Source organism: Hippopotamus amphibius, chromosome 8 (assembly GCF_030028045.1).
Source record: "Hippopotamus amphibius kiboko isolate mHipAmp2 chromosome 8, mHipAmp2.hap2, whole genome shotgun sequence".
Taxonomy (NCBI): Eukaryota; Metazoa; Chordata; class Mammalia; order Artiodactyla; family Hippopotamidae; genus Hippopotamus; species Hippopotamus amphibius.
Window position 1 is genome coordinate 36,473,155 of NC_080193.1, and position 9,635 is coordinate 36,482,789.

Consider the following 9,635-nt stretch of genomic DNA (forward strand, 5'->3'; position numbering starts at 1 on the left):
GTCACTGAATATCTGGGAAGCTGTCAGAATGCATCACACGTGATACTTGGACACTTCCCGTGGAAATTCCTGACCACTGATCCAGGAAGTCAAAGGCCAAGGATGAATTGAGCCCAGGCCCTTGAAAACCATTTATAGATTGAAAATTCATAGATTGAAAACCATTTATTGAGCTCTGCTGCTACCCCCTGGAGTCTCTGGGGCAGCGGGACCCACAGCAAGGCCACAGGGTGTGGCAGTGGGACAGGGGTTTGGGGTCTGACACCATCCTCACTGTGCTGAGATGGACGAATCCCTTAACCTCTTTGAATCCCAATTTCCTCATTTGTAAAATGGGGATAATAAGATGCCTACTTAATAAAAGTATGGAAGTTCCTTAAAAATCTGAAAATGAAGCTACCATATGATCCAGCAATCTCACACCTGGGCATATATCCACAGAAAACCATAATTCGAAAAGATGCACGTACCCCAGTGTTCATAGAGCACTATTTACAACAGCCAGGACATGGAAGCAACCTAAATGTCCATCAACAGAGGAATGGATAAAGAAGATGTGGTACATACACACAGTGGAATATGAGCCATAAAAAAGAATGAAATAATGCCATTTGCAGCAACATGAGTGCAACTAGAGACTATCATGCTAAATGAAGTATGTCAGAGAAAGACAAATATCATATGATATCGCTTATATGTGGAATCTAAAAACAAATAATACCAATGAACTTATTTAAAAAACAGAAGTAGATTCACAGACATAGAAAACAAATCTATGGTTACCAAAGGGGAAAGTTGGGGGAGGAATAAATTAGGAGTTTGGGATTAAAATACATATATTACTATATATAAAATAGACAACCAACAAGGACCTACTGTATAGCACAGAGAATTATACTCAATATCTTATAATAACCTATAATGGAAGAGAATGTAAAAAAAGAATACACACTCTCTATATATTTATATATATGTGTGTGTGTAACTGAATCACTTTGCTGTACACCTGAAACTAACACAACATTGTAAATCGACTATATTTCAATTAAAATTTTAAAATAAATAAATAAATAAATATCAATTAAAAATATATATACACCTACTTTAATGGGCTTCAGTACGGATTAAAGAAAAATAGGCCCAGGGACTTCCCTGGTGGCTCAGGGGTTAGGAATCTGCCTGCCAATGCAGAGGACATGGGTTCCAGCCCTGGTCTGGGAAGATCCCACGTGCTGCAGAGCTACTAAGCCAGTGTGCCACAACTACTGAGCCCATATGCCACAACTACTGAAGCCCACAAGTCTAGAGCCCATGCTCTGCAACAAGAGAAGCCACCTCAATGAGAGGCCCGAGCACTGCAGTGAAGAGTAGCCCCCGCTCATCTCAACTAGAGAAAGCCCGTGCGCAGAAACGAAGACCGAATACAGCCAATAAATAAATAAATTTATGAAAAGAAAGAAAGAAAAAAAGAAAAACAGGCCCAGTTCCTGGCCCCAGGTCTGCTGTGTGGCTGATGTTCGTTTCCTGGGCCTTCCTGGGTGTGTCCTGGTGACCTGGGTCCACTCAGCCACATTGGTCCTAGTGGGGAGAGGGCCTGGCAGGGGTGGGGGTTAGGGAGATACAGGAGCCTGCAGAGTGGGAAATGAGGACAACAGGCGTGCTTGCCTGTGTGTGCGTGTGTTAGTGTGTGCACTTGTGTGTACAGAGGAGGGAGGCCCACAGGATGCAAATTCAAAGCCTCCAAGAGTATTTCTGCCTCATCCAGTGCCCCAGATTCCATCGTTCTTTTGAATTCTCTCCATGTAGGTGATCTTTTTTTTTTAAGTGAAGGCAGGTTTATTTAGAGAGATATACACTCCACAGACAGAATGAGGTCCATCTCAGAGAGTGAGAGCGGCCTAAGCAATCTTTTAAAAATGCAAATGTTTCCGGGAGGGCCTACAACTTGAGTCCCTCAGTTGGAGTGTGAAAGCTTCCACTGACATGTACACACTGCTCTATATAAAATAGGTAACTAATAAGGCCCTACTGTACAGCACAGGAAACTCTACTCAATACTCTGCAATGACCTATATGGGGAAAGAATCTAAAAAAGAGTGGATACATCTGTATGTATAACAGGTTCACTTTGCTGTACACCTGAAACTAACACGACATTGTAAATCAAATATATTGTGATAAAAAAAATTTTTAAAGAAGAGAAAAAAATAAAATAAAAATGCAAATATTCCTGGGAAGGCTTACAAATTGGGTCCTTCAGCTGGAGTGTGAAAGCCTTCATTGTTGTTTCTTTCGTCGCCCTAAGTGTGGTGAAAGTGGAGGGGGACCAGGGGGACCTCAGGGTTGGGGTCAGAGAGGGAAAGACCCAAAGTGAGAGGGGGTGGCATGCAGAAGCCAAGCTGGGCCCACCTTGCAGGTGGCGTGCAGGTGTGGGGTGGGGACCCAGCATGGCTTTTCCCCTGGGGGTAGTCAGGTAGGGTTTCACGGGGGAGAAGACCCCACCCCAGAGTCTGGAAGGATGGTGCCAGGAGACGGGCTGAAGCTGTGCGTAGACTGTGACCTGCTTGCTCAGTTCCCTGCGCTCCTGTGACGGGGCAGCTGTGGGGCGGCCGCAAAGCCCACACCTGCTCCTGGTGGGACAGAGGCGGCTAGAGAGACACTGGTTGGATGGACCCCAGTGAACTCTCCCAGAGGACGGCTGGTCCCTTCCACTTCACACCAGCTGCCACAGGCCTTTGGGACAAGGGCACATGTGCCCCACTCAGAGCCTTCACATGGGCTCTTGTGTCCTCTGCCCACTAGATCCTTCTAGATCTTTCCTGGACTTCTTGAGGTCTCAGCTCAAATGTCATCACCTCAGAGAGAGTTTTCTGGCTCTCCCACATCCGGAACAAGCTCCCTCTCCACTCAAAGTACCCTCTCCTCTCCTTCATGGCTCCAATATAATTTGTAGTTAGAAATTCATTTGCTTGTGTGGACGATTATACTTGTGAGATGTTCATTAAGGCCCCGTGAAGGGCAGGTCTCAGGGAGAAGACCTGATGCCCTGCTTTGGGGACCGAACTTGGAAAAGCACAAGCCCAAGGAAGGGTCTCTGAGCAAACCCCACCACAGCAGCTGCATCTGCCAGACACTGGGCTGCACCCAGGGACCCCGCAGTGTACGTTGTCCATGAAGCTGCACAAGCTTTTCCAGAACCCAGACACAACCCTTGAAAAAGAAAGGGAACCCCAAACTAATGGTAAGCCATCAAGGATATCCTCTCGGGACTTCCCTGGCAGCACAGTGGTTAAGACTCCGCCTGCCAATGCGGGGACACAGGTTTGATCCCTGCTCCAGGAAGATTCCACATGCCGTGGAGCAACTAAGCCCGTGTGCCATAACTACTGAGCCTGTGCTCTAGAGCCCGAGAGCAACAACTGCTGAGCCCACATGCCACAACTACTGAAGTCTGTGTGCCTAGAGCCTGTGCTCCGCAACAAGGGAAATCACTGCACTGAGAAGCCCGCACACTACAATGAAGAGTAGCCCCTGCTTGCCACAACTAGAGAAAGCCCGTACAAAGCAATGAAGACCCAATACAGCCAATAAATTTAAAAAAAAAAAAAAAAAGATGTACTCTCCCAAAGAAATGAAGTCTCAAAATAGAAATGAATAGGAATTATAGAAAAATAACGTTACACTTTTTTGCACCCCTGGGACCGAGAGCATGAAATGCCCGCCTGTCTCCTTTCCTGACTTGTTTGTGGTTCGCATCCTGCACTCAGCCATGAGCTCCATTGCCACAGAGGAGGTGCCCCCTTCATAACCACTGTATTTCCAGAGCAAGGACAGTGCTGGCCACATAGTCTGCACACGATACAGAGTTAGCGAGGTGCCTGCAGAGGATGGGTGAGTGGCTCGTCCTCCCCCACAAGCCCACCACCCCACAGCAGGTCTCCTTGTTCTTGAGACCAGTGTCCTGTCCTTCAGAGCATGAGCTAGCATGTCTGAACCCCACTGCAGACCTGTGTTCTGGGAAGCTGCCTCAGGGGCTTGTCCCAGCCTCGGTGCCTGAGGCTTCTGAGAGGCAGGTGACAGCTTGGGCTGAGCCGGTCCCTTTGTTCCCAGCATCAGTTACCACTGCCAGGCTGGGCCTGCCAGAACAGGGCCTGAGGCCAAGCCAGGGAATGTGTCAGGAGAGACTGGGGGGCGGGGAAGTACAGAGCGCACGCCAAGGGCTCCTGGGACCTGGCTCCAAGGCACGTGTCGGGCTGTGCTGGCCATGGAAGCCAGAGCTCCTGCCAAGAGCAGGGAAGTGACAGAAGGAGGCTAGGTAGGCCCCCGCGCCATAAGAAATGAATAAAGTGGCCATAAAGCAGCCAGTGGTGCAGAAGGCTGGGGAGTAGAGTGGAGTCTCACGGTTCACCAGCCCTGAGCCCTGAGGCACGTCTCTGAGCCTCCGTTTCCTCGTCACCACCCTTCTCTCCTCTGCCATGTGATGCTCAGGCTCGGACCCTGAAACCACATTTCTGCATCGCCAGCTGGCGCTACGTTAGGTTCAGCTCATAGGCTGCACTGGAGGGAGGACACACGGCTGGCGAAGGAGGACAGGACTTGCTTCTCCTTTCCATCCCTTCCTTCTGCTTTCCATCACTCCGGCGACACTGCTTCACCCCGGCGGCAAGAGTTCCTTCCCGTGGCAGTGGCAGGATCCAGTTTGCCATTTTCCAGCCTTCATAGAACCAGTCTCTTGGTGCTGCATCTCAGATACTCCAGCCCCAGACTAGCAGCATCTCCTATACCCTAGAGATCCCACAATCAGCTCCAAGGGGCCACTCCTCCAATTAAAATTAAATTAATTAATTAAAAGTATTGTTTTAATAATTCTAATCTCTTCTTTCCCTTCCCCAGCCCCAGGCTACTAGATGCTTCCAGCAGTTACTACCTTGGCAATAACTTAACCTTCTTACTTTTTCAGTTACCTAATTAACAACTTTATACCTGGTCAATACTTTTTAAATGAATTTCTTGTAAAAATAAGGAGTATGGTTTCTATCTCCTGATGGGGTCCTGATTGATCCTTTAGGGTAATGAAAACATGCTTCTTATTTGTGCTTTGTTTTTGTTTTTGAGGATGAAATTAGACAGCTTCCACGCGGCTCCAGGCGTGTAAGATCCATCCACTTTAGCCACTTCCTTCCTTCCAGAAGCTCTTAGAGTCATATGGTACCAACTTGTTTTCAAAAATCTTAATTTTTTTCCTACTGAAATGTCTAAAAGCCCAGATTGGGAGACAAATAGATGTGTACTTGAACCCCAGCTTGGCTGCTTACTGTGTTACTTTGGACAACTTTCTTCACGTCTTGAAGCCTCATCTGTCAAGTAGAAATGACAAAAACAGCATTTACAGAGTTGCCGTAAGGATCATGTCAACAGTGTTTGTCGATGGTGCCTGGCGCAGAGCAGCAGTTGGGAAATTACACCTGTTATGGTCGTTCCATCAACTATTACTTGTGTAGCACGCTTTCAAACTGCCTCTCCTTCCTAAACACACTTCCCAGTTGAGCATCTCTTAAAACCCTGGTGTTGGGCTTCCCTGGTGGCACAGTGGTTAAGAATCCGCCTGCCAATGCAGGGGACACGGGTTTGATCCCTGCTCCAGGAAGATCCCACATGCCGCGGAGCAACTAAGCCTGTGCGCCACAACTACTGAGCCACAGTTACTGAGCCCACGTGCCACAACTACTGAAGCTGGTGTGCCTAGAGCCCGTGCTCCACAACATGAGAAGCCTGTGCACCGCATTGAAGATAGCCCCTGCTCTCCTAGACTAGAGAAAGCCTGCTCACAGCAACAAAGACCCAAAACAGCCAATCAATCAATCAATCAAACAAGCAAACAAAAAAAACCCTGATGTCCAGAGCAAAATGCAATGCTGGCTGCCCCCAAGGGCTGACCAGAGTGGAGGGGGTGGGTCATCACTTCTTATGTTCAAAATGCTCTGCTCTCTTTGATGGGAACCGAAGTCTCAGTCTGTGACCACCTTATTCAGGAGCCATGCTCCCACTTCTTTTGCACTTCCCGTATAGTAACACTTTTGTATCAGTCTAGGTTCTTACTTGGGAGCAGAAGAAAATAGTTAGAGCTGAATTATGTAAACCAAAAACATAGTCAACACACATTGGAATTCTTAGAAGATGGTGGTGGCATTTTTTTAAATCTTCCCAAATTGTCCCACAGAGCAACTAAGATAGCAAAACTAAAGACCCATGGACAACATCTACAACAAAACTAGGTGATGAGTTCTCCCCAGTATTCTCCTGATGCGAGGGCCTGGGAACAACCCACTGGTAGTTACAAGGACTGTATGGTGTCTACATTTGTGCAGAAAGAAGCATAGGGAGACAACTGGGCTTCTGATGGTCCTAAGACAGAAGAAGCCCAAAGTCACTAGGATGAACTCACTGGAAAACACTGTGCACCAGTCTGAGAGCTAGGAAGGTTTTGAAGGATCCAACATGGGGGCAAGTGCAATGGGTCCATATGATAAAGCTGATAGCACTGGAGCAGTATGGGCCCTTAGGCTCATGAAATGTAGCAAATCAAAGCTCTTTTCCAAAGCAGAAAAGAAACAGATAGAAGCAGAATCCAAACTGAGCAGGAAAAGAACAGTAGAAGCAAAGAAAGAAAAAGGTCCAGATATAAGTAGAGGAGGGGAACAGAGTAGTGTGAGGCTGTGCTTGTAATCACTTTGTGAAAACAACATAAGAGGGAGCTGTAGGGAGAGGAGACCAGAGGCCCAGCTCGGGATCTGAGAAGATGGCCGGGCTGCCCCATGGGATTATCAAGGACACCCAGCGTTTGCTGGCAAGACCAGTTCCCAGCATCAAAGCAGAACCAGATGAGAGCAATGCCCATTATTTTCATGTGGTCATTGCTGGCCCCCAGAGTTCCCTCTGGGGACTTTTAAACTTGAACTATTCCTTCCGGAAGAGTACCCAGTGGCAGCCCTTAAAGTGCATTTCATGACCAGAATTTATCACCCTGATGTACACAAGTTGGGAGGAATGTGTTTAGATATTTTGAGTGGTCCCAAGCACTGCAGAGCCACACAGTTCTGCTATCAATCCAGGCTTTGTTAAGTGCTCCCAATCCAGATGCTCCACTAGCAGTGTTGGAGCAGTGGAAGACCAAGGAGGCCCAAGCCATAAGAACAGCTACAGCACGAACTAGGCTATATGCCACGAATGATACTTAAATCCATCTGATCATCAAGTCTGCATCACTTCTCCTGTTCTGCCAAGACTTCTTCCCTTTCAATTTGCATTTAATGGACATAGTCTTAGAAACATTGCAGAATAAAAGCCCAGACATCTTTCATCCTATGGTGATGAAATGCACATTAACAGATCTAGGTCTCATCCTGATTCACTGCTGTAAAGCATGAGCAGAGGCTAGAAGCATCATCTGGATTGTTATGAAATGTTTCGAAGCAGTGTCCCCTCTCTGCTTTTATTCATTTCCCCCATCATGGTTTAAGTATAAAGCACCGTGAATGAAAGGAGTTGTCAGCATTAGCTTGCAGGGGTGTGGATATTTTTCTTTATTATTTTTCGAGGTTGGGGGAGGTAGTTTTAATTTAATTTTCTGGGCTCCTTTTCCTCTTTTTTTCTGGTGATCTAATTGCACCAGTTAAAAGCAGCTCACCAGTTCTTTAGAATATGCTCTCTATTTATTTAGATGCTGTGGATGGACAAGCTTCATTGTTTGAACTAAAATGGGAACATTAAACAAACATCACAGCCCTCACTAATAATATTGTGACTTTGCTGTCAAGTGTAGAATCCTCCCCTCAAGTAAAAGCTGTGATCATTCTCTATGGCTTGTCTGGAAACTTCTATAAATCTTATGCTTCAGTAAAATATTTTTTGTCATTCTAAAAAAAGGGAGTGGGGGGCTCTACAGGGATGAAGACAAAAAAGCTATTCTGACACACATTTACATGCTAAAAAAAGAAAAATGCATTGCATATGAAAAGTGAGCAATAGAAAAAAAAATCAGTCAAATCCCATAGGAAGATAATTCTGAGGAAACAAGAGAATAAGTATTATATGTATATAGAAGAATATATAAGAATCAGAGAATAAATATCCCCCACAGACAATAAAACACATCAGAAAGACATGTATGCAAGAAATAGACATTATAATCCAATATTTAAAAACAAGCTAAAGTATATTATGAAAATGATAAAAAATTATTAAAGAAAATTATAAATTAAAATTAGAAAATCTTATAAATGAGGTGACTGTAGAATAGGAAGCTTTAAAAAGAGAAGTGACAGAACTTAGGACATAAATAGAAAAAAGAAAAAAATATTTAAAAAATGAAGATTAAAATAGAAGAAACACAAGAAAGAACAAACACAATAATGACTTAAGATAAAGACAAGATGGATAGGAAGACATATTTTAAAAATATTTTTAAAGAGATAAAAAGGATGACTGAAAGGAAAATGAAAGACAAAAAAGATAACCAAAGAAGATACAACATATGTACAATAAAAGGGAGTTTTCAAGAAGTGCATGAAAGCAAAGGAAAAGAACAAAGACTAAAATATATAATTCAAGAAAACGTTCCCAAAATAAAAGAATTTGTGACTACATAGTGCAAGAGCATATTACAATCCTGGAGAAAGTAACCTATATGGCGAATATCAAGATATAGTCTGGTAAAATTATTGGACTTTATGAAAAAATTATTTTAGACACCCTGGGAAAAAGACCAAATTACTCATAGGGGAAATATAGCCACATCTTCATCAGACTTTTTTTTTTTAAGAAGTTTATTGAGATACAGTTAACATACAATAAACTGCATATATTTAGAGTGTACAATTTGGTATCCCAATCTCCCAATTCATCCCCCCCCAACCCTTCCATCAGACTTTTTGATAGCAATGCTTCATGCCAGAAGACAATGGAGTAACATATCTAACATATTCAAAAAATATGTCACAGATTTTACATCAACCTGGTAAACCTCTATGTGAAAAGACCATAGAAAAATGTTATGAACATGATAACTCGGGAAATACTGTTCTATAAGCCCTTCCTGGGGGGCATCTAAGGAATAACCTTCTCCAAAACACTGGAAGGGCAGGTTGGAGTAATAGGGACCAAATTTACCCTTCCACCTTGAACACCCAAAATACATGAAACTGGCTTTCAGACATTTAAACCATCAACCAGCTCTGTGACCACGGACAAGTACTAACCTCTCTAAGTTTCCAGTTTCCTCTTCTGTGAAAGGAAAGTTTTGGCTGTCCTAACTTCATATGGTGGTTGTGAGACAAAAATCAGATCACACATGTTGTGTACTTACCACAGGCTCTGGCAAGGTGCTGGGTACCTAGTAGACATTAATTTTATCCTTAGGTTGAGGTGATGGGAGGGTCACAGACACTAAGTAAACAGCCAAGGACATACAGCTAGAAAGTGGCAACATCCATGCTCCTGCCATGGTCTCTCTCTGTCTGGTCCAAAAGGAGACTGTGCACATGTCCTAGTGAGGTTCAGATAGGCTTTGTCTTTTGCATTTCCTTGCTCACCAATATTTAAAGCCTGGTCTGAGAAGGACAAGCTGGCATAGGAAA

The 9,635-nt window shown here is 44.5% G+C and overlaps 1 pseudogene; it reads left to right on the forward strand.

Annotated features, from left to right (window-relative positions):
• Positions 1-6,799: 6,799 nt before the first annotated feature.
• LOC130859153 (ubiquitin-conjugating enzyme E2 N-like) lies at positions 6,800-7,238 on the forward strand (annotated as a pseudogene).
• Positions 7,239-9,635: the final 2,397 nt, after the last annotated feature.